This window comes from Schistocerca serialis, chromosome 7, assembly GCF_023864345.2.
Source record: "Schistocerca serialis cubense isolate TAMUIC-IGC-003099 chromosome 7, iqSchSeri2.2, whole genome shotgun sequence".
Taxonomy (NCBI): Eukaryota; Metazoa; Arthropoda; class Insecta; order Orthoptera; family Acrididae; genus Schistocerca; species Schistocerca serialis.
Genome location: NC_064644.1, coordinates 324,056,122 through 324,081,461, shown reverse-complemented (window position 1 = coordinate 324,081,461; position 25,340 = coordinate 324,056,122). Strand labels below are relative to the sequence as shown.

The window sequence follows — 25,340 nt, the reverse complement described above, 5'->3', positions numbered from 1 at the left end:
TGCTTCCTTTACTGCTAGCTCAATATACAGATTGAATAACATCGAGGAGAGGCCACAACCCTGTCTCTCTCCCCTCCCAACCACTGCTTTTGTATGGGCGCAAATTTCACTGGACGCAGTTTTCGTGCATCCCGCCAGATACCCCACTGCAAATAGCCGCTCCCGGAAGTGCAGACATTGGTGCCGGGCTGAGCAGCTACGGGAGCTGCCGATAACCGCGGCTGCTGCTGCAGTGTCTGGGCGACTTTTTGTGGCTGCGCTCGCGGGGCGGGCAGGCAGGAAGAGACGGAGTGGAGTGGAGGAATGCGGAGTAAAAATACCGCCACTCGCCAGCGCGCGCCGCCGCGCCCAAACAGCACGGCGCAGCGCCCCTCTCAACTGCTCACCCCGGGCAGGGCGAGAGCGTCGCACCCCCTCGCAAAGGTACAGTTTACTCCACCGACCTATAGACTGGCCAAACCGCCGCCATAATTGAAACCAAATGGATTCTTAGCCAACTTGTTCTGCTACGTCATGTTGAGTGATGCTAGTAGTCTTCTAGCACGGAATTACATGGTTTTGTTTGTTGCAGAAGAACATCTTCTTCTGGCGGTCCCGATTTCACTTCGTGATGTGCCAGCGGCTGAATTATTCTGGCGTCATTAACCTAAAGTAAACATAATTAATTTTGTAATTATCTATATATCTTTCCTTATAGATAATAGTGAATTTACCTATAATTTTTACCTATGACACGAAACATATTTCGTGTGCCTCACACTAGGAAGTGACAACTACCTACATGAACAACATCTTTAAAATATGCTTCTATCCCTGCTTGGCTTTTGGTGTTTATAGAGAAGGCAAACGATAATAGAAGTAAATAAACATTTAAAGACGTGACTCTTCAAGCTTTCCCGGCGGATGTGTCGTAAATAGTCTTCAAGGGGTTTGCCACCGCAAGACGTTGTGCAAATTCCACAAAATTTCTTCAAAGCAACTGTCCGACATCCTCAGGTGGTTAAACCTTACTGGTGGCTAGGTACAGCTGACGGTCGTATTTAAAGACGTGATTCGAAGGTTTAATTACCGTTAACTTTTGACATCAGTATGCACCAACAGCGGTCATACTTAATATTTTATAAAAATAAACAAATATATATAAAAAAAATTTATTACAAAAATTCGTTGCGTTGCTATCCAGAATACTTCCAGATGTGTTGACATTATGTTACATGAATGATAGTTAAATCTATCTATTAACTGGCCCCCAAAATCACCTGACCTTACACATTTAAATTTCAGTTTATGAGGTTAGATGAAATCAGAGGAGCACAAAGTGAAGGCAAATACACGAGATGAATTGCTTCGCCGCATCATGGACGCTGCAGAATTGGTTAGCAACCAACCACAGACAATTGAACAGGCAACACATGTTGTCGCTAGAGCGCAAAAGTGCATCGACGTTCATGGTGGGATATTCGAACCTGTTGTGTGAACTGTACAACATCTGTACGGTAAGTGTTAAAGCCGTTTGTAAAAGACGTGGTACGTCTTTTTCAACTTAATATATGTAACACGCATGTTGTAATGCATTATGAACTAAATATAAATAAACGTTATGTAAAAATGTGTAACATGACTGTACTTCTCTGTAACATTGCTTTCAAGAAAATCACGTTACCGTCCAGTTGTATTGCGTATACGTTCACGTTGTGCACATCAATTTTGCAGAATTAATGTTCCTTTCAATACCCATACCTCCCTAACGAAGCATTTGCGAACCTACGTTCATATAACATTTTTTGTTTGGAATTACTTATACTATCAGTGTGTAAAATATTGACCTTAACTCCCTCCCCCCCCCCCCCCCCGAAACACCCTGTATGACTATACTGAGTAGGTTACCACTTATCCCGTTTTATATTGGCTACCCATCGTTGTTAGCTCCTTGTTTTTCAGAGAAATAATAATAAAAAACCACTAGCCTAACTTCAGTATACATAAATGTAGTTTTAATCTGGACCCAGATATACCACCCATACATGAGACACATTAAATCACTAACTTTAGTAGAAAGTTAAGGGATGCGTTAATAAAATCATCTGCCTATCATTCCAGATGACAATGAAGACCCGGAAAATAAAATATAGAAATTTGTAAATACAAGAGTTACATACGAAAAATTATAAAAATGAAAACATCTTGACACGTGAAATATGATACTCGATCCGTCTCGTTAGTACAGTTTTACGCTGAACGTATACTGCGCATTATTTACGACGATAAAAGTACTTTTAAGTTATATTTTAATCACAAAAACGTAGGATTTTCCACCATCTGTTGCATCCTCCCAGCTTATATGTTCAGCACGCCCGACTTAACTAAATATGTTGACCAGTGTTACCTGTTGCTGCCACCCAGACCATTGTAAGGCATGTTGATTATATACCTCTGTGGTTTACTTCCTCCTTCCGGTCGGTCAGTCTTTTAGCGGCGCTAACCGGGCTCTTAACGCTAACAGAGAGATCTTTAATACCTTTCACAAAACCAAGTTGCAGTCTTTTGGCTGTCCTTACACTGGACGTGTTTCGCATAACGAAGCACACCTAACGGTACACGCTCAGAAAAGAGCAGAGACATTACACGGAACATGCTCTTTATCGTAATTTACGATTAACCGCTCTGCAGTGGCAGTTGTCTGCGATAACTTGTACGCATACCACACAGTTTGCTTACGAAAATGGACGCTCTTAAAGCTGCTACGAAAATAGAAACGCACATTTTTTCTGTGTCCATATGCTAGACATTTTATTCTGTGTTTAGTATGCATAAATAAAAACCCCAATATCCACGAAAATGGTACAAGGCGAAAAGGGAAGTTTCATGTCCAGTCAGCAAGGACATCAGCGTTTAAGACTTCCATTGCATGTAGTGCGATTCAAATTTACAATTCTATCCCACGTAAGGTAAAAATTATTTCAACACACCCACTTTTTAGTGAAACCCTAACATCATTCTTATTAGATAATTGTTTCTATTCAGTATCAGAATATTTAGAACACGTGCAATACAGAACTTTAAACAAGGAAGTGCAAAATATCGTGCTGTAGGTAGTGCAAACTCTTTTCTGGATAAAGAAAAACAGCTCATTTATTTACTGCCATATTACTGTCATATTTTCTGTGAGTCATGTAAACAATGCGTGCGTGAGTGCACGTGTGCGTGTGCGTGTGTGTGTGTGTGTGTGTGTGTGTGTGTGTGTGTGTGTGTGTGTGCGCGCGCGCGCGTTTATGTGTGTGTGTGTGTGTGTGTGTGTGTGTGTGTATGTGCTTGTGTTTGTGTGTATACAAGCATACACTATATTTATAAACGAATTTGTATTCCACAGTCTGGAAAGCTTTTGGGGAATAAATAAATAAACACTTATTTGCGATTGAGCCAGACAGAGGCTTAGAAAGCCGTCATGTAATTCATTGGTGCAATTTCACAAAATCGAGCAAAGTCTTACCTGAGAGAGAGCGCTCTTACACTCCTGGAAATTGAAATAAGAACACCGTGAATTCATTGTCCCAGGAAGGGGAAACTTTATTGACACATTCCTGGGGTCAGATACATCACATGATCACACTGACAGAACCACAGGAACATAGACACAGGCAACAGAGCAAGCACAATGTCGGCACTGGTACAGTGTATATCCACCTTTCGCAGCAATGCAGGCTGCTATTCTCCCATGGAGACGATCGTAGAGATGCTGGATGTAGTCCTGTGGAACGGCTTGCCATGCCATTTCCACCTGGCGCCTCAGTTGGACCAGCGTTCGTGCTGGACGTGCAGACCACGTGAGACGACGCTTCATCCAGTCCCAAACATGCTCAATGGGGGACAGATCCGGAGATCTTGCTGGCCAGGGTAGTTGACTTACACCTTCTAGAGCACGTTGGGTGGCACGGGATACATGCGGACGTGCATTGTCCTGTTGGAACAGCAAGTTCCCTTGCCGGTCTAGGAATGGTAGAACGATGGGTTCGATGACGGTTTGGATGTACCGTGCACTATTCAGTGTCCCCTCGACGATCACCAGTGGTGTACGGCCAGTGTAGGAGATCGCTCCCCACACCACGCTGCCGGGTGTTGGCCCTGTGTGCCTCGGTCGTATGCAGTCCTGATTGTGGCGCTCACCTGCACGGCGCCAAACACGCTTACGACCATCATTGGCACCAAGGCAGAAGCGACTCTCATCGCTGAAGACGACACGTCTCCATTCGTCCCTCCATTCACGCCTGTCGCGACACCACTGGAGGCGGGCTGCACGATGTTGGGGCGTGAGCGGAAGACGGCCTAACGGTGTGCGGGACCGTAGCCCAGCTTCATGGAGACGGTTGCGAATGGTCCTCGCCGATACCCCAGGAGCAACAGTGTCCCTAATTTGCTGGGAAGTGGCGGTGCGGTCCCCTACGGCACTGCGTAGGATCCTACGGTCTTGGCGTGCATCCGTGCGTCGCTGCGGTCCGGTCCCAGGTCGACGGGCACGTGCACCTTCCGCCGACCACTGGCGACAACATCGATGTACTGTGGAGACCTCACGCCCCACGTGTTGAGCAATTCGGCGGTACGTCCACCCGGCCTCCCGCATGCCCACTATTCGCCCTCGCTCAAAGTCACATACGGTTCACGTCCACGCTGCCGCGGCATGCTACCAGTGTTAAAGACTGCGATGGAGCTCCGTATGCCACGGCAAACTGGCTGACACTGACGGCGGCGGTGCACAAATGCTGCGCAGCTAGCGCCATTCGACGGCCAACACCGCGGTTCCTGGTGTGTCCGCTGTGCCGTGCGTGTGATCATTGCTTGTACAGCCCTCTCGCAGTGTCCGGAGCAAGTATGGTGGGTCTGACACACCGGTGTCAATGTGTTCTTTTTTCCATTTCCTGGAGTGTATATATACACATCATCACGTATTACAGTACATGCTTCTGCTAAAGTGCGTTTACAGGAGCCGTGCCGGCCGGAGTGGCCGTGCGGTTCTAAATAGGCGCTACAGTCTGGAACCGAGCGACCGCTACGGTCGCAGGTCCGAATTCTGCCTTGGGCATGGATGTGTGTGATGTCCTTAGGTTAGTTAGGTTTAATTAGTTCTAAGTTCTAGGCGACCTTAGGAGTAGGACGACAAAGTGTTTTGTTTCAAAGGAACGCCGGCCGATGTGGCCGAGCGGTTCTAGGCGCTACAGTCTTGCACCGCGTTACCGCTGCGGTCGGAGGTTCGAATCCTGCATCGGGCATGGATGTGTGTGATGTCCTTAGGTTAGTTAGGTTTAAGTAGTTCTAAGTTCTAGGGGACTGATGACCTCAGATGTTAAGTCCCATATTGCTCAGAGCCATTTGAACCTTTTTTTCTTTTTTTTTTTTTTTTCAAAGGAACTATCCGATTTTGCAATGGATATCTTTTACTCACATTCAACTGCGACATTTGCGTACTCCATACAAATATGTTAGCATCGAAGTTTTCATTTAAATCTCCCAGATATTTGATGTGCCTTCCATTTGACGCACGAGGAACATCCTGACGACAGTCAAACTCTTCCCATAGCTCATACAGCATGTCTGCTGTTGCTCCCACCCTTGTAGCGTCGCAGTTCACGCAAAACTGTTGGAAGAAGAGACACAAGGACTGAACTTTCAGAAATCCCCATAAAAAGTCACATATCGAGAGGTGAAGCAACCTTGAAGGTAAATGGTGCAGTGCGAAACCCATACGCGTATTACGGCCGATCCACGATTGAGGCAAGTCTTATTAAGAAATCGCTTTACAAGCAGAGCCAGTGCAGTAGTGCTCCGTCCTGTTGGAGAACGCCATTTTCGGCATGTTCTCGCAGTTGTGGAAAAAGCCTGATCTCCCACTTGTCCAGGTATGTAATTACTGTAACCGTCTTGTCTGCAGAAAGAAAAACGAATGGCTCATAAATCATTTCCCTGGAAACGGAGCTAAAAGCAATAGCTTTGGAGAGACTCACTTGTGTTCGACTATAGTATGTGACTGCTGTGTTCGCCATATTCTTGCGTTGCAGTGAATCACTTGTGACGTGACTGTTATATATCGCTACCATATTGTTTCATTTTCTGCCACTATTTCCAGGTTATTTTATTGAGTGCCTAGGAAGAAAGCTTTGCGTTTTTCTCACTAGGACGGTGCGCTCTCGGTGTGGTCTCAGTTCGTATTTGTCGTCAGGAGACTGCCAATGAGTCTTATTAGAAGAATGAGCATCACCGGATAGTTTTGTGGTTTTCGCAGAAGTTGGGCTGCGGCCTGCTCATTGCTTTTGTTGGCAGTGGAAGCCGTTCGCTACTGCTGTGCGCAGAGAATAATTGAGCATAACTTGTTTGCCTTTTCCATATGTACATCAAAGGATAGGACCGTGTGGCGCAACCAGACCAGTGCAGGAAGTCTGTTGCTTTCGCTGCAACATTTTTGTGTATCCAATACCGGGTTCGATTCCCGGCGGGGTCAGGGATTTTCTCTGCCTCGTGATGACTGGGTGTTGTGTGATGTCCTTAGGTTAGTTAGGTTTAAGTAGTTCTAAGTTCTAGGGGACTGATGACCATATATGTTAAGTCCCATAGTGCTCAGAGCCATTTGAACCATTTTTTGTGTGTATCCAATCAAATGAGTCACTCCCACCATCATGGTTGGCTTGAAGGAACTGACCTATCGAGGAGACTCTGTTTCAGAGGAATACCAAACTCATGTTTGTTAATGTGCGTTTTGTGCCCGCAACACTTAGTCGTCTCCTTCATGAAGACATTTTTTAAAGTTATCAGTTGAGTAATTACTAATGAGTAATTTTTGGAACACTTATCTTCAAGAACAGTGACCTAGCAAAAAGTAGCTTAAAAATGAACACAAACAGTATCGGACCGCAAAAAACCTTTATTTTGTGGTAACCGGTTACAACAAAATAAAGGTTTTCTGCTGTCGAGACTGTTCGTGTTCATTCTAAAGTTTTGGACTAATAGTCTGAGTAATTTGTCTCCCAGCTGCCGTCTGGTGCTGATCGGTGCAAACCAGCTGATTTATGGGGAAATGTGTGCCAGTTGCGGTAGCTCGAACCATATAGTGAGCAGCACGCTACTTACTTACTTTGCTATACAACTTCTGTTGCTTCATTGGTTACAATTTGTGACCTCCTTGCCTCGATAACTCTGAATTCAACAGTTCCCCAGATGAGGAGATATTGATGTGTTTTCTCTGTAAAGTCTGCCATATAATTTTCACCTGTCACAGTGTTAGCATCGTTTTGTAATTTTCATTTGGACTTTTAGAAAACTTTACTGGGTGTTGATTTCACGTGAAATTACAGGGGTCCAGTCCAAGACAACTACGGGTTATCACGATTGTGTCGAGCTGGGTACGACGAGGAGGATGTACTCACGCTCGGGAGTATGAAGTAAACATTAATCACATTGCAACATTTACATACATCAAAAAAGTTTTGCATCACCCCGTTTCCCAGAACTCCTGAAGATAGACGTTGACTGTGGATGTTGTATCACTGACACAGTGTCTTTGACTGTTCAGAGATGTCAGTAAACTCGCCCAAAGATGTAAAGAACCATGCATGAGCAGCGTCTATTAGACGGAGGGGGGTCGACAGCCGATCAGTTCCAGGAAGGATGTACGCGGTTCGTGTACTTCAACCATGCCTAGACGGTCAATACCGCCGTTCCATCGCGTCCGCATTGTTACTTTGTGCCAGGAAAGGCTCTCAACAAGGGAAGTGGCCAGGAATGAATCAAAGCGATGTTGCTCGGACGTGGAGGAGATACAGAGAGACAGAAACTGTATTACATGCCTCGCTCAGGACGGCCAAGGGCTACTACTGCAGTGGTTGATCGCTACCTACGGATTATGGCTCGGAGGAACCCTGACAGCAACGCCACAGTGTTGAATAATGCTTTTCGTGCAGACATACGACATCGTGTTACGAAATAAACTGTGCGCAATATTCTTCATGATGCGCAACTTCACTCCCAATGTCCATGGTGAGCTCCATCTTTGCAACCACGACACGATGCAGTGCGTTACAGATGGGCCCTGCAAGATGCCGAATAGACAGCTCAGGATTGGCATCACGTTGTCTTCACCGATGAGTGTCGCATGACAATCGTCGGCGACGTGTTTGGAGGTAACCCGGTCAGGCTGAACGCCTTAGACACACTGTCCAGGGAGTGCAGCAAGGTGGATGTTCCCTGCTGTTTTGGGGTGGCATTATGTGGGGCCAACGTACCGATAGTGCAATCATATCGACAGCATATTGAGGAGGAATTCGTCTTCATGGATGACAATTCGCGCCCCATCGTACACATATTGTGAATGACTTCCTTCAGGGTAACCACATCGCTCGACTGCAGTGGCGAGCATGTTCTCCAGACATGAAGCCTATCGAACATGCCTGGGATAGACTGAAAAGGGCTGTTTAAGGACAACATGACCCACCAACCACTTTGAGGGATCTACGCCGAATAGCCGTTGAGGAGTGAGACAATGTGGACCAACAGTGCCTTGATGAACTTGTGAATAGTATGCCACGACGAATACAGGCATGCATCAATGCAAGAGGACGTGCTATTGGATATTAGAGGTACCCGTTTGTACAGCAATCTGGACCACCACTTCTGAAGGTCTCACTGTGTGGCGGTACAACATGCAATGTGTGGGTTTTATGAGCATTAAAAAGGGCGGAAATAATGTTTGTGTTGATCTCTTTTCCAGTTTTCCGTGCAAAACATTTTTTATGTGTGTGTGAATCAGAAATACAGGATTGTCTTCCCCAGGCTCTGGAAGTTCAGTCGGGGTAGTAGTGTGCGAACCGAGTCAGCAATAGCGGGCGCGCATCGCTCAGCAGTTCTGCTACATCGTAGAACGCTAACATGGCAGCCATTACGTCACTGGTGGTTGATGGTCTCCCAGCTGTCACATCTGGCGGGACCTCCATGGACGGCGACGCAGCCGATCTCCGAAGCCCTCTCGCCGAGGACGTGCCCCAGGAGACTCGCCCTCCAGCCCAGCCTGCAGTAGTCGTCGTCATGTAGGGTTGGACCCACGGTCTCCACTTAGGAGTCTGGGGACGGAAGCATCAGTGTCGGCTATATCAATGGGGCGATCAGCAACAGTGGCTCTCCCTCATGATGGCCGATGCTGTACAGCTTCTTGGCTTGGTTGGTCAAGCCTCCAGTAGGTCTGCACAATGATTGTGGTCTCTGCACCACATCAGTGATGACTGGGAAGTAGGCGCTGCAGCTTACAGTGGCAGAGTCTTTCCAGCGAGACCTGTGACTCCATAGATGACCGTAAATGAGTAACCAAGCACAGGGTCGACTAACATAGTCTCCTCTGTACCAAGAGACAGCTGCAGCTGAGAATGAGATTAAGAGAGCCATAACCTGGCACTTGCCGTGCGCTCTGCTGCAGTGGCGGTAGCACTGACTTCATGTGTACTAGTTTTCTCATGTGATCAGCTCTCCCAGTGGCTTCTGGACCTTTGTCTTTCAGAGGCTCTCTTCTGCTGCAAATGTGCCTGAGTTGTTACTGTTGCTTTGTAACTGTACTTTCTTGCGACACACTGCTCTGTCACCAGTATAAATGTTAACATGACGTCATTGGGCTTCGTTTGCGGACTGGGGCGCTCGGTCAGTCCCGCTCGCCGCAATCACTTCCGTGTTTACCTCGGGCTGCTCAGCATATCCTCCAAGCCTGCAGTTTGCTGGTCATTGACTCAGGCATGTGACTTCTGTTGTCACCAGCAAAGAATTTTAACAAATTTTTAGTGTTAGCCTGCGGTACTATTTCGGGGTGCAACAGAAAATTACGTCAATCATTAAGAGCAAATAAATATCTATGACCCTCAGTTTTGACTTAGACTTCAAAATACGTTACTCTTCAAGTTTTCCATGGTTAGGTGACTAGAAATAATGAATCTTACCCATTGTGTTTCTAAGCTATTGATCTCACTATGATGGTGTCTTCGTTGTGCACAGGAGCCAAACTGAGCGACCACTTATTTAAAAATCAAGGAGATAGGGATGAGCGCGGCCCTCTTTCGTCCTGTATGATTATACATTTCTGTAGTGATCGCATGCATTTACCTGCAGGGGAACAGTGGCCATTGGCAGTTAAAATTCTAAAGCAGCCACAAGTCGCATTTCAGTTTTTTTTAAACATTTCACTCGATTGACACGAGCATCTCCAGAGCTGTTGGAATACAATGTGTTTCACCCCCAAACAATAAGATAAATTCAATTCAACATAGTGTGATACAGCACGTAGCCGAGGCCACACGCTACAAATTCGGGCTCTGTATAGTGCAGCCATCACATATACAATGGAATAAGTTGGTTGTGTACAGTTAATGTAAACTCTCTGGCCAAGTACATTCTAAGATTAAACAGCAAGACATATCACTTCTTGTTGAGTGAGTCAAAGCCATATCGATATGCGCTTTTGGTTTGAAACTACCTCATGAAGCCTGATGTGAAACGGTCTAATACACTAAACTATGGCAAATATCCGCCGGTCTTTCGGGCGTTCACACATACGGATCTAAAAAACATACCTGTTTATTAAAATAATTATAAAAGACTGTAAAATCAAAAATTCAAATTGTAATTGCCACTTTTACAGAAGTTAATATCCATACGCTTTTAGTATAACAGGTTGTTAATGCCGTTAAAAGTAACCCATGCTAACGTAGATTGAACATATCGTTCAGATATTGTGACATGATTATCGTAACGTCTACAACTATTAAAGTGGAGAGGAAGGTGTTTACAACATACATATTTATTTACATTACACAAATTTGGCACTTATACGTATTTGCGTATGGTCATGAAGGTAACGAATTTCAAATTGCATCTAATTTTGGTAGTTAAACCGGACGGTAATTAGAAAGATCATTCATGCTGACCCTGCTAATCTCATAAAGATGATAAAGAGTCGTTCCTTTTATGGGAATGAAAGAAAATTGCATGTGAAACTGTTCTACAATTTTAATCGATTTGTATAGTGACCAGAGAGTGGTTTCGGTTATCCCTTGGTCTGTAACAGCGATTTGGGTTGTTTCATGATACTACCACTAATGAACTTCAAGGAGATCATAGCTTTCACACGCTTCTGCCCAAATCGAATGTGGACTCATCCATCAACACTTAACGTGACCAGAATGAAATTTTGACTCTTCAGTGGAGTGTGCGCTGATATGGAACACCCTAGCGGGTTTAAACTGGGTGCTGCACCGAGACTCGGGCTCGGGACCTTTGCCTTTCGCAGGCAAGTGTTCTGCCGACTGAACTACCCAACAACGACTCACGACCCCTTCTGGCCACCCTACTTCCCCCAGTACCTCATCTCCTCCATTTCAAATGTCACAGACCTTCACCTGCGAAACTTGCAGGACGAGCACTCCTGGTTCAAAATGGTTCAAATGGTTCTGAGCGCTATGGGACTTAACCTCTGAGGTCATCAGTCCCCTAGAACTTAGAACTACTTAAACCTAACTAACCTAAGGACATCACACACATCCATGCCCGAGGCAGGATTCGAATCTGCGACCGTAGCGGTCGCGCGGTTCCAGACTGTAGCGCCTAGAACCGCTCGGCCACCCCGGCCGGAAGCACTCCTGGTAGAGCACTTTCCCGCATAAGGCAAAGGTCTCGAGTGCGAGTCTCAGGCTGGCACGCATTTTTAATCTGCCAGGAAGTGCAACAGTTAACGTAATTGAAACTGCTGTCTTCCGTCTGAAGCCGAGAACGAGTTACAGAGCTCTACATGTTCGTATTATCATAATAATGAAGGGCTTGTAGGAAATTAACTTTTACGACTTAATGTCCTTAGTGATTCTTTTTTTTGCATTAGGACGCGCTGCAATGCATATTTCTCTGTCTGTCGTTTCATCTTCCAATAGTGTTGTGCCTTAGACCAGGCCAAATGCCCCCCCCCCCCCCCCCCCCCAAAAAAAAGAAACACCAACGAGGCAAATAACGCACTTGAAAACTTGCATTGTATGACTGAATCATTTGTGGTGTGAAACACAACTGTCATCGCAGACCACGCCAGACAGACGCTTGAGGAATGGCTAACTCTCGGCAGACTTCTACGTACTGTGTGTGTTGAATGTGCTCTAAGTCCGGCGAGAGCACACGAGGGCGACTGACAGATTTCCTCTTAAATAAACGTCTAGTAGAACTGCTAGTACTCTCGCACCATGCTTTGAGCTATAGGAGGCGCCTGCACTCTCGATGAAAATCACGCTGCAACGGTCGTAAATGAATCGCTCCTGTTCAAATGCAGAACTCAAGGCGCCTTGTGTTGCTGTGCTGTCGTCCTCTAGACTCGACACAGACTAGGTAATGAGCGAAAGTGTGAGTTTTGTAGCTGTACCAGGTAGACTCCTATCGGTATCTTCCAGATGGCACCTAGATAAACATTGAGTATGGGTGCATAAGTAAAAATACACCCGAAGCACCTTTCTTCACTCATGTAGCTGCAGTCTTGTGAAATCAGATGAATCTTTTACGAACTTCCTGTAATATGCATATTCTATTGGGTGGAGTCCGCCTTTAGCAAAACACAATTTTTTCCTCATCTTCTTGACTGTCAAATTCTGTGTGACAGTGACAACTCACTACACAGAACTCGACAGTCAATAAGATAAGGAAAAAGAAAACATGACAAAATATAAAGGAAAACAGACAGTGTAAAAACGTAATACAGCAGGAAAACCGCACCATGTGGTAAGAAGCCACAAAATTCAAAATGTTCGAATGTGTGTGAAATCTTATGGGACTTAACTGCTAAGGCCATCAGTCCCTAAGCTTACACACTACTTAACGTAAATTATCCTAACGACAAACAGACACGCCCATGCCCGAGGGAGGCCTCGAACCTCCGCCGGGACCAGCCGCACAGTCCATGACTGCAGCGTTTCAGACCGCTCGGCTAATCCCGCGCGGCCACACAAAATAAAAAATCCACTGATGATGCTGCATCTTCAGTGAAACACTTCTGGGACAAAAAACAAAATTGTGTTTTGCTAAAGGTGGACCTCACCCAAAAACATATGCATCGTTAAAGCAAACGCAGACAAAAGAACTTCAACCTCAAGATGATTTCCTGTAATATGCATTGATCTGGCGAGGTTAAGGAGACCGAAAGGACGACCGGCTTAGTTAATTCTTCTTAGACTGTCCCATGGTCTAAGTAAAACTGGGGGCTGGTAGCTTACTCTTTGTGATGCGGCTCTGACTACTGAAAAAAAAACGGTTCAAACGGCTCTGAGCACTAAGGGACTCAACAGCTGTGGTCATAAACCCCCTAGAACTTAGAACTACTTAAACCTAACTAACCTAAGGACATCACACACATCCATGCCCGATGCAGGATTCGAACCTCCGACCGCAGCGGTAACGCGGTGCAAGACTGTAGCGCCTAGAACCGCTCGGCCACATCGACCGGCGTTCCTTTGAAACAAAACACTTTGTCGTCCTACTCCTAAGTTAAAATACAAACCAAGTTCCTGTCTTCATTCATGCAGAACACATAGTTGTGTGAAATCGGCTTAAACATTTTCAAAATCCGTGTCCTTTATTCGAGAAAGATTATTTCAGTACAACAAATATTCTTAACGTATCTCACAGAGGAGAAAGTCTTGCTTCCTTTTGTAAGAAAAAAAGGTCAAGCCAATCAAAGAACTACTATGCCACCGACAGTACACCAGAAAATAGTCGTTTAACTTTTTAATGGGTGCACATTTTTCTCCTAGACAAAAAATTCTGGAGACTCAAGTTGGCTGTAATTTTCCCCTGAAAATGAGTCGACATGTAGTTTAACGACATACCTTTCAATCGAGGAAAAGAACTGCATGGCTTTGAAGAAGGCAAAGAAATGCGGAAGGTACTTTCGCTTATGTAGTATCGAAAATATTGTTAGACTTGAAAATAATTTATTCTTTAATTTACGAGTCCTTGGGAGATACGAAAATACTTGCTATGGATACAATCAAACCCACTTCTCTGTGCTTCTTAATTTTTAATTATCATTAGTAGTGGGCTAGTTTAGTATTGCACATTCTTCCCTTTCAATATTTCAGCCCTTCCTGTCAGTCCGTTACAGTTCTGCAATTTATTATTTATTCCCATTTGAAGCTTTTCTCACATTTAGCGCAACGAATTTGCACTTAATGTTGATTTTAACATTACTTCTACAATAAGGGTGCATGCGATCGTATCAGCGACATGATGTTCTTAATCTTCATGTTTCTCATCTGTTTTTCCTCACTGGAAATCTCAGTACCTCTCCTGTCATAACATACGCCAGTGTCTGTATATTGACTGTGCCTATGAATAACTTTCAGTCTTACTGTACCTACCTAGCCATTTTAACTATACGTCTGTGAAAGAAACTATCAAAACATTCTGTATTGAGGACTTCAGCATTTCGTATTGTCATTCCCACTGCTTTCCTCTCGTTAGATCCAAACTCTCTTCCACTGCCAAACAAGCCACTATAAGCATCCCCATGCCACAACATGCTTCCAACTTTGCTCTTCCCGTTACCATCTGTCTCTTCCTGCCTTTTTTCCGTTCTCATTCTTCTTTATTGATTAACTCTTTAGCTGATTTATATCAAATCTGTCGGTTAACCTAAGATACCACTGCAATCAATTACATGTTATCCATCTCAAATAAATCTGTTTTAAATTCATCAAAAATTATAGAAGCGCACTGTAAGTTTGGATTGGCGGTATTTGTGCTCAAAAACGTCAATAAATAAATGAATAAAAATAAAGTTAGTCTATTACTTCTCGTTCTATGGCAGTGTAATTAATTTCTTCACCAAATTTTTTTCTTGCGTAATTTCTCTTATGCCTTTACTGCTGCCTGACAGATAGATGTATTAATCACAACATTAATAGACTTGGCATTATTGTAATAATTATGCCTATTGCTAAGTTATATTATTCTTATTGTATATAACTAATTCTATACTGCGCTTCACGAAACCTGATGAAAAAAAAATCTTTGTGGATAACAGATAAGATGTAAGAGACTAGCTAAATTTCATACCTTGTCAGATAAAACAATTGCAGAAACTAATAAACAACTTCTAGCAATGACAACAGATGATTTGTAGCGCTTTTTCGTCAATTTTATTGTTTTCTGATGACGTACACACCAAAAAAATGGCTCTGAGCACTATTGGACTTAACATCTATAGTCATCAGTCCCCTAGAACTTAGAACTACGTAAACCTAACTAACCTAAGGACATCACACAACACCCAGTCATCACGAGGCAGAGAAAATCCCTGACCCCGCCGGGACGTACACACCAATTTTCGCATAAAAAGAGTTAAAATCAGTAAACTCTGTGATGTAAGGAACTGATACTATACACACTATGCATGTAGCAGATATTAGTTGATTTTATAAAATCTGGCTGCAGCGTTTGTAAAATTACACTACGTGTCAGAGGATTTCCATTTCCTCTCATCCTCTCACAACTATGGATTTTGTTTTGAGTGTTCTATCGTACCCCGTTCTGAGTGTATACATTGTGCGCATAGACCGGGGCGGGGGGAGGGGGGGGGGGGTGATGAGCATCCACAAGAACACTGAAGTGTCTTTGCCTAAACGGTTCCATTCGAATAGGCCTCAGTCCTTCAGCTGTTTGTGTAGCAATCAGTTCGCATTAGTTTACAGTACATTGTGTGCATCTGATAGTGTGTTTGTGTCTCTCATCAGGTTCATATCTTATTACCTCCTAATGGGACGGAAGCAGGAGACTGGCATTGGCAAACGCGCTGTAATAATATTGTTGCTCAGCATCAGGAAGGCTCTTCCACTACAACAATAGCAACAAACACATCAAATGAATTCGGAATTGCGAATAAGGACTTGCATCAGCTGTACAATGGATTGACGACAATGAAAATTTGTGCCAGACCGGGACTCGAACACGGTTTTTCCGCTTACTGCGAGCGGTCGCCTTACATTCCGTATTACAGCTGACGGTAGTCCTTATTAGCAACTGCGAATTCACTTGATGTGTTTCGCAACGGCTGTGGTCGCCGCAGTGGCTGTTCCTTTGGACATGCATACATGCCCAAAAGAACTTTGTATCATAAACAGAATAACACAGGCACTTCAATATCGCAATAGCAACAAAAGCTGGCGTAGCCCAATCTACAGTGATGTGTTTCGCAACGGCTGTGGTCGCCGCAGTGGCTGTTCCTTTGGACATGCATACATGCCCAAAAGAACTTTGTATCATAAACAGAATAACACAGGCACTTCAATATCGCAATAGCAACAAAAGCTGGCGTAGCCCAATCTACAGTGGTATACACATTGCAGCAGTTCAATCAAACTGGTGCCGATGCAAGTGCTACGCGGTCTGGAAGATCCCGAGTAGCATCGTACATGCAAGATCAGTTCACATGAGTACATAGTAAACATCAGAGGACTTGTATTGCACCTGAAGTTCGCGAGGAAGTACAGGGTGGCGCACGAAATGTGTTACCATTTTGTTTTTGAATATAAACTTTATTGTCAATACAATCTGAAAGGAACGTATAACACAATGAAGAGCCGTCCATGGAGATTTGTTCTAACTCAGCACATGCTCAATATGTCCACCATTTCGCTTCCTAACGTCCTTCAAACGAACACTGAAGTTAGTGATTACTCTACGGCACATGTCTTCCGTAATTTCACTGCAAGCTTGAAGAATAAGTCTTCTGAGCTCCATTAAATCACGTGGACGTTTCGGGAAAATTTTTTCCTTTAGGTACACCCAAAGAAAAAAGTCACATGGATTGAGGTCTGGACTATTGGGGGGGGGGGGGGGCAATTTTGTCTTTCATTGAAGCGACCTGGAAAACTGAGTGAAATGATCCGCATGTCGAAATGCTCGTGTAAAAACTCCAACACAGTGTTTGCAGTATGTGGCCTTGCTCCATCTTGCATGAACCAGTGCGTGTTGAAGGGCAAGGCAATAGCAAGAAGCTGTCGAATGAAGGTAATTGCGAAGCATGTTCAGATAACGCTCGCTGTTCACAGTTTCTTCAAAGAAAAAGGGTCCAATAAGTCAGTGACTGGAAATTGCTGCCCTCGCTCCACGGAGCGTAATGTTGTCGTTCATGAAGCACTTGTAGGTTTTCAGTGGCCCAAAAGCGTACATTTTGTTTGTTAACCACACCGTCTAAAAGAAAATGCGCCTCATCTGAAAACCAACCGTTGTTGAGAGTTTTTTCCCTATTCTTCGCCCACTGAGCAAACAGTAGTCTGCTGCTTGTGTTCTTCAGTGAACGTCTGTGCAAAGGTCATCTTGTATGGGTACATATGGAGGTCACTTTTAAGAATGCGTTGAACGGAGCGTCTGGATATTCCCAGTTGCACTGCTGCCTTTCTACACAATTTCCCGGGACTTCTCTGTACAGCAACTCGTACCGCTTCAATAATCTCTGGCGAACAACCATGCTTAGGTCGAGGTCGCTTCGCTTCCAATACTGTTCCTTCCTGTAAAAATTTATCGCACAACCTGAGGATGGTCTTCTTGCAAGGGACCCATCGTGTGTTAAACTGTTGTCGAAAACGCCTCTGAGTCACAAGGCTTTTCGTTTCATGAAAAAGTAACACAATTGCCGATCGTTGCTGTGTCGTCAGTCTTCCATTGTCAGCCATTGCTGCTTACTAGTCTCCTAGCGGCAGTATCGTGAATTACACGTTATTTCGCAACTCATTTGTTTTTCCAAGCTCTGCTGGTACTCAAAAAAATGGTTCAAATGGCTCTGAGCACTATGGGACTCAACTGCCGAGGTCATTAGTCCCCTAGAACTTAGAACTAGTTAAACCTAACTAACCTAAGGACATCACAAACATCCATGCCCGAGGCAGGATTCGAACCTGCGACCGTAGCGGTCTTGCGGTTCCAGACTGCAGCGCCTTTAACCGCACGGCCACTTCGGCCGGCTCTGCTGGTACTGCTGCAGAGATCCCAACGGGATATCTAATGTGCGTCGTAAATTGTGAAAGAAACAATTGGTAACACATTTCGTGCGCCACCCTGTAGAAAGTATGCGAGCAGCTCCAATCTCTTGTCTCAACAGTGCAACACCGTCTTCATGAACACAGTTTAAAGAGGTGCAAAGCGGCCAAAAAGCCTTTATTAAGCAAACAGAGTAAGATGAAAAGATTGTAGTCGGTACTGCAACATAAAAACAGGAGCGTGCAACAGTGGTCCAATGTGTTATCCACGGACGAATCTAAGTCTGAAGTATTTGGAAGACATCGTCGAATGTTTGTTCGTCGACGTCATGGTTCTGAGTCAGTGTGTGACGCCAACGGTGAAGCATGGTGGAGGGTCTGTCTTGGTATGGGGATGTTTTGCGGGTGATGAGGCGGTGATCTACACAGAATTCGTGGAAGATTAAATAAGGAAGGATAGCACAGAATACTGATCAACAATGCGTTCCATCTAGCAGGAGACTTATTGCACCTGGGTTTGTTCTGCAACAGGACAATGATCGCTAACATGCTTCTAAATTGTGCAGAGGGTGTTTCAATATAAAAAAAAGAAAGTGGGAGAATATTATTTGGCTAAGTCAGTCACAGGACTTAAATCCCACTGAACTCTTATGGGATGAACATGACAGGGAGGTCAGAAGACTGAGGTCATCTAATGTTGAAGGTCTGTGGAATAATTTACAGATGTATTGGACTGCAATACCCGCAAAAACGCTACAAAATCTTATTCCCAGAATGCCAAGAGTTTATGCAGCTGTTCTGAGGGCAAAGTGTAAATTCTTTGATGAGCCTAAAATTTAAACCATATTGTATTGTACTTAATGATAGAGAGGTAAAATATCTATTTTGTTGGTCTGTTTACTTTTTGCTGTGTGTTTATACACTGAAATAAAGTATATACCTTTTATCATGGGTGATCGAAAACTTTTGACCGGTAGTGTATATCATTTTCAAAATACAGACTAAGCTGTTAGACTGATATGAAGTGGCACAAATTTCCTGCGGACTGTCACAAGAGGATCTGGAGACAGATCATACTTATCCTAAAAATCAAAAAGTGGCGCACAGCTCGTTTCGTCGGTAATGGTAAGCCAGGAGCAAGACGATCACCAGTCATTATGAAGTGGCAAGAAACTTCAGAGCCGCTCTGTGATAGATACGCCGTTGTATAATATTAACAGAATTGGTAATTGCCTTAAAGTATTTCTTCTGGAATAACCCCTGTATCCCACTTACTCATACACACACATTTTGACTATGTAACCCAGCATCACAGAACGGCGTAGGTATTATTTTCTACAGAAAATCACATTGTAATATTAAAATTACAGTTTTTACTTTTTATCACCAAATGATAGCAGTGCTATGCAATTTGGTGCATATAGTAACCCTCTCGAAAAGTACCAAATGGATCGCCGAAGTTAACGTTCCTATCCGATGGACGAATCGCCGTCAACAGTGTCACATGCCCTAACTTCATCATGCGCGACGGTGAGGACTGTAATGTAAAACAGGACACTGGCGCGAATTCTGATGGTAGGGAACTCCACATCATCAGACTGCTGAAGCTTTCTTCCAGCACCGGGATACGAACCGACTGCTCTTCTGAGTCTATTGCCTTCACGTAGGCAATTTTTAATAACCTGAACTGCACAGGCGGGTCAGTGCGTTCGGAAAAGATATGTTGCATGCTACCCTACCCTCTTCACCACCAACAACAGTATTCTTCCCAGAGACGGACAATGAAAACGACCAAGCCTATTTCCTTCGGTTATAGCTGCGAGCGTAAAACCCCTTTCGAGGGGCTCACACATGAGCACTAAGCCACATACGTCCGCTTCTTCTCCTCTTTTTGTGTGGTCCCTCACTCTTGCGTTATAAAACCAATGATTTACGATACACAGCCGTCAGCGTGTCGCCTCCTCAACGACAGCATTAGCGTAGTTCGTCGCCGTAAAGTAACACAAAGGACATATGTATATAAGGAGTCCCGTTTTACTGCTGCGCGACGTGAAGGAACGCAGTAGATAGGTAGGTGGGTTTATGCATAGCGAATGCGCTGGCGCCACTACTGCTAGCCATTCACGAAATCTTACTTCCTGGTGCGAAGTCTTTCCGGCGTTAAGCACAATGACGAAGTGAATCCAGTAGAACAAGAAAGAACGAAATTTACACTCCAGCTTTTAGAGAGACCAGCACTTCACCATCAGTGGTGGCGGATGAATTGATATGCTTCATCTGACTCATCACTGCTGCACCGTAATTATATTAAGCACCAACGTCACTGTTGATTACAGAGCCACACGACAGTAAGGTAAAACTATGATAGGATCAGAGCCATGATACTTTTCTGGAAGAAATTGCTATGCTATGAAGCAAAGAGTTATTTATTTATTTAGTTAGTTACCTATCTTGGCAATTAGGGACGTAAGACCGTCCATTACATCCAACCAGACATTGTTAATATGGCTGATATTTGATACATGGGCATGAAGGCCGTGGTCCAAGACATAATTCCCCACCTAACGTTTCGTCTTCCACCGCTCGAGACATCATCAGAAGCTCTAAGCCTCAGAAAGCTGTTACAGCCAAAACAAGCTCAGCAAGCCGAAATGTTTATATTTATCCACGCCACGGTCGTTTCGTGACGTCATCAGACCACCAAATTCGTTTCCCTGACATTGTAGTTTTAGCAAGAGCTAATAATTACTGCGCTAGGATGTACAGAGAGGCCACAGGAATTCAAATGTACGAAAACAGTATCAACAGAACAGAAGGACTGAAATTAGTCAAGTTGTGAGCCATAGTGCTAAATGAAACCAACAGTGCCAACTCATCCATACTACTAGCTCGACGCGACTCTGCCATCTTAGGCAGCGTTCTGATGACGTCACCAACGGACCGTTGTGTGAATACATTTAAACAGTTCGGCTTGCTGAGCTTGTTTTACATCTGCAACAGATTTCTACGTCTTTTAAGCATCTGATGAAGTGTCGATCAGTGTAAGACGAAACATTAGGCAGGGAATTGTGCCTTGGAACACAGCCTTATGCCCATAAATCAATTATCAGCAACAGCATAAACCTACGTAACCCCATGACATACTTTATTTCGCGCCAGCAGATGCATTCTTTGTCCTTGAATAAGACAGGCCTTCTGCACACGTCCTTTAACAATGGCAGGAATGTCTTAACACGGAAAGACATATTGGGGGGAATGAACGCTGTGTGCGGAACAGGTAGTTTATTGTTTGTTGTGTAGAGGGAAATATATCGTTTGCTGTGCTGATCCTGTAATATAAGTTCATTAACGCAACTTGTTCAAGTAATCAAACAATTACATGGAGTTGTATTACCAAGGGAACATACTAGTAATCTTAGTCATCGTAACTCGATTTAAATGCCTTGTTACTAAATCATTCGCTTAGGAAAACAACAACCACTCTTAAGTTTTATGTCAATTTCAGAGACAATGCTCCGTCTCTAAGAAAAGTGCGAATAAGCAGAAACCAAAAATGGGTTATGTGAGCAAGTGGAAGACAATCCTATTCAGCTGATGCCCTTCGTGGAGCGCTTCAGAAGATTTTGGAATAAAAGTAGTCGATAACACAAAACTGTTAAACGTTTCTTCATTCCATGCAGTACTTTAAAGGGCTACTCAGACCGCAGTGGCAATGACAGTGTTGTCGTTGTCAAAGTGGGTAGATCGTTCGCCGTTACGAGTGAAATGGAAATTAACAGTAGTTAACTTCATAATGCGAATGCAGGAAATAGGGTTCGCCCTGAACGTTAACCGAATAATCCACTAACCACTGTATCAGAGTGAAATCAGTGTCCAAGGGAACACAGAAGTCAAAGAACAAATGAAATAATGACACTTGCGCCACTTGTAACGAGAGCTGCAAGCGTGCAGAGAATAATAGTGCCTGGATTCTGTGTTGTTTTTGTCTGCGATGGTTCCATGAAAACTGTTGCAATTGTTAGCCCATCGATTTGCCTGGTGCTACGGTATTTAAGAGCAATATTTGTGTAAATGTTAATGACAGCGACACCGACGCTGAAAATGAATGAAAAGTGCCTTAAGTGAACTTTAACAACGCAAAAGAAAAATATAACGGAATTATGCACATTATCACGAAGTAAAGTACGCAGTGGCACAGAATTAGGTACGCTTTAACGAAATTAGGTAGCATGCCCAGTTTGTTTACTACATTTCATAACTTCAACAGTTTTTAATTTCTTAATTGTCTTGGACTGAATATTTCTTTTTTTTTATTGTACAATCTTTAATATCATGAAGTTGGATAGTTTTACTCTCCCAAATACCGGCCGTGAAAGCCTACATTGCATGACTGTTAATATTATTCATTGTAGTCATCATTACACATGCGTTATAAGAGATCGGACAATTCTTGTGATAAGTAAAACTTAGCAATAGGAGTGGTAAACATAATAAAGACAGTAACGACTAGAGTAGAAGAAAACTAATATTTGTATTTGTTTTTGAAAAATAGTGGAACAGAAGTAATTTACAGGCAGAAGATCTCGACTGTGGGCCATGATAGAAATGATCGTGATCAAAGAGATAGGAAAGAAATTAAGAGGAACCTGATGTGGTGATGGAACACAAGAAACAAATACAGGAGAAAAATATGACGGAACTGACAAATTAAAAAGAGAAAGGAACTTACGTGAGTTTTCATTTTGCTGTCGTACTGATCACTAATTTCGCTCTGTACAAAAGCAGCGTAGTGGCTATGTGGAGTGGGGCCAGGCTGTGGACTGTGCTGACATGAGGCTCAATTTGACGATTATTTTATTTAACATCAAAATACTTTTTTTACTCTAAATGCGAACATTTTAGGTTAGGCTTTACCGTGACTGTTATTGACATTACATGAAAGAACAAGTTTACTGTTACCAGTCACTGTTTGTTTATCTCCACGACGTGTTTCAAAGGTTTAAACCTCCGACATCAGGTGCATACACATTTGTTAGTGTGACATTTGTGTGTGTGTTTGCGTTTTGTGTTACGATTTTTGGAGTAAGTTGTGGCACTGTCTAGTGGAGAAACAAAACACTATTTCAGAACATGGTATTGGGTTTCTTTTGGGAAAAAGTGAAACGAATATCTAACGGCAAACGTAAAATAAGTACAATAGACTACCTCCAGTGGTCACAGGTTCATTTCAATGTCGTAACACATCACATGTCTACTGTCATATTTTGTAAACAAATATGGCGTCTGGAAACTACTGGGTGCAAGGATCGTATAACAAAAGAGAAAACATTATCACAAAGTACAAAGAATATACACTGTAACAACATTATTACAGAATAAATTTTAAAGGGCTTGGAAACGTTTGTTTTGAGGTGTCTAATACATGCAATGGAATAAATACTTCAGGTGGTATATAAATCCGATCTTCACAAGTTAAAATAGCTTAAATTTCATACTCGTTTATACAATCAGGTGAAATGCTACAGACTTAAAGTACAATAATCATATTGGCTACAGTGGTAAAATTCTGCACAAATAACAATTTTTGTTTGGATCCACAGATAAATATGAAAGGCTGGAGGCAGAGGGAGAGGAAGAGAAAGAGAAAGTGAGAGAGAGGCAGAGGGTGAAAAGAGTGATTGTATGAGAGCAAACTTTACAAAGTAGGAGATCTTAAGATTATATCTGTTACGTGTAATAACTGCCTAAACGTTTGGGTAATACATTGGTCAATGCTTTAAAGTATGCAGATGGATTTACAATTTGTGCCAGTAGTTGATGTACATATAGTTTCAAGCTGACAGGGGGTACAAGCTGTTGGTGTGATGATATATCTGTAAATAAGGTTAATCTCTTGTACATTTTGCGGCTGTCATGGTAACATTGCTAAATATTTATGGTAAATATTTGTGTGTGTGTGTTTGTGTGTGTGTTTGAGTGTGTGTGCATTGCAGTTTTAATGACGTAGGCTGTTGCTGAAAACAGAGATGACACTATTGTAAATATTGTAATTTTTGTCATTTAAGATGGATTCAGGTTGTTTTGTTTGGTGTTTGTATACTTGGAGTGTTTCGAGGATGTCTAGTTTTCTGCTTTTTGGTTGGATGTTTAGGATGCTGGTACTTGTGTTCTTAACATGGTATTTTGTTTCATGCAGGTGGGTGGCTATTGCTCATGTGTGGTATTTTTTGTTTTTCAGTGCTGCCATGTGTTTTTTGAATCTAATCTCAAATGATCTGCCTGTTTGGCCTATGCAGCAGCAGTCACAGACCAAACATTCGATTTTGTACACACTTGTGGGATGAAGTGGGTTTCGTGTGCTTCTGTTGTGGGGTAACTTCTGTCCAATCTTGTTGTCTGTGGTAAAGCGTATGCGTACGCCTTTTCGTTTGAAGACACTGGAAATCTGATATGAAATGTCACCTAGAAATGGGATTGTATGGAAGATGTTATTTTCTTCTTGTTTTTTGTGTTGTGATTGCTTTGTCATTATCGAGTGTTTTAGGGTGTCTACTATGGAGTTGTTATAATCATTTGCAGTAGCTGTTTGTCTTATTACTCCAATTTCTTGTTCACATTTGTCTTCAGAGAGTGGTAGTTGGATAGCTCTATTGATCATGTACCGGAATGCTGCCACTTTGTGGGCTATGGGGCGACAAGAGGAGTTGTGGATTGTAGTATGTGTTATGGTAGGCGTCCGATAAATTTTGATTACAGAACAGAAATGCACTTTTAATAAAACAAGTAGTATAGTGAAGTCCGGGAAAATCCTAAAACAGGGCTCCACACGATCAAAACTACGAAATGTCTATAAGGAATTAGATCCAATCTAACATACAAAGAGCGTTCAAAAAGTTTTGCACAGTCGTCTCTAATTTTTTTTATTTTTTGCAGGAGGAGGATGAAATTTTTTGTGAACATTCTTGGAACATTTAGCTATAAGTTGGAATATAAAAGTATTTTCTTTTATTTACAGGTGAGCCAAAATGGACCGTGAAGTAGATGTCAGGTTGCGACAACGGTTGGCGAAGGAGTTCTTCTTCAAGACCGGCGATGAGTCTGTCGCATCGATTCACAGGAAGTTGCTCCCTGTTTATGGGGAGGACACAGTGAATCGCAGCAGTATCCAGAGGTGGTTGAAGAGGTTTAAAGAAGGTGATTTGTCTCTACTGTACAATCCACGATGCACTAGACCACCGACGGCAGTGAGTGATATGGATAAGAGACCATTGATCAAATCATCTTAAATGACAGATGTGTGACGACACGACAGCTTGC

General features: G+C 43.3%; 1 long non-coding RNA gene across 1 annotated transcript; it reads left to right on the top strand.

Moving 5' to 3' along the window:
- Positions 1–569: 569 nt before the first annotated feature.
- Positions 570–25,076, top strand: LOC126412109 (uncharacterized). Its single transcript, XR_007575230.1, has 3 exons — positions 570–651; positions 1,285–1,496; positions 25,039–25,076. It is a non-coding gene; the product is annotated as an uncharacterized LOC126412109 (long non-coding RNA).
- Positions 25,077–25,340: the final 264 nt, after the last annotated feature.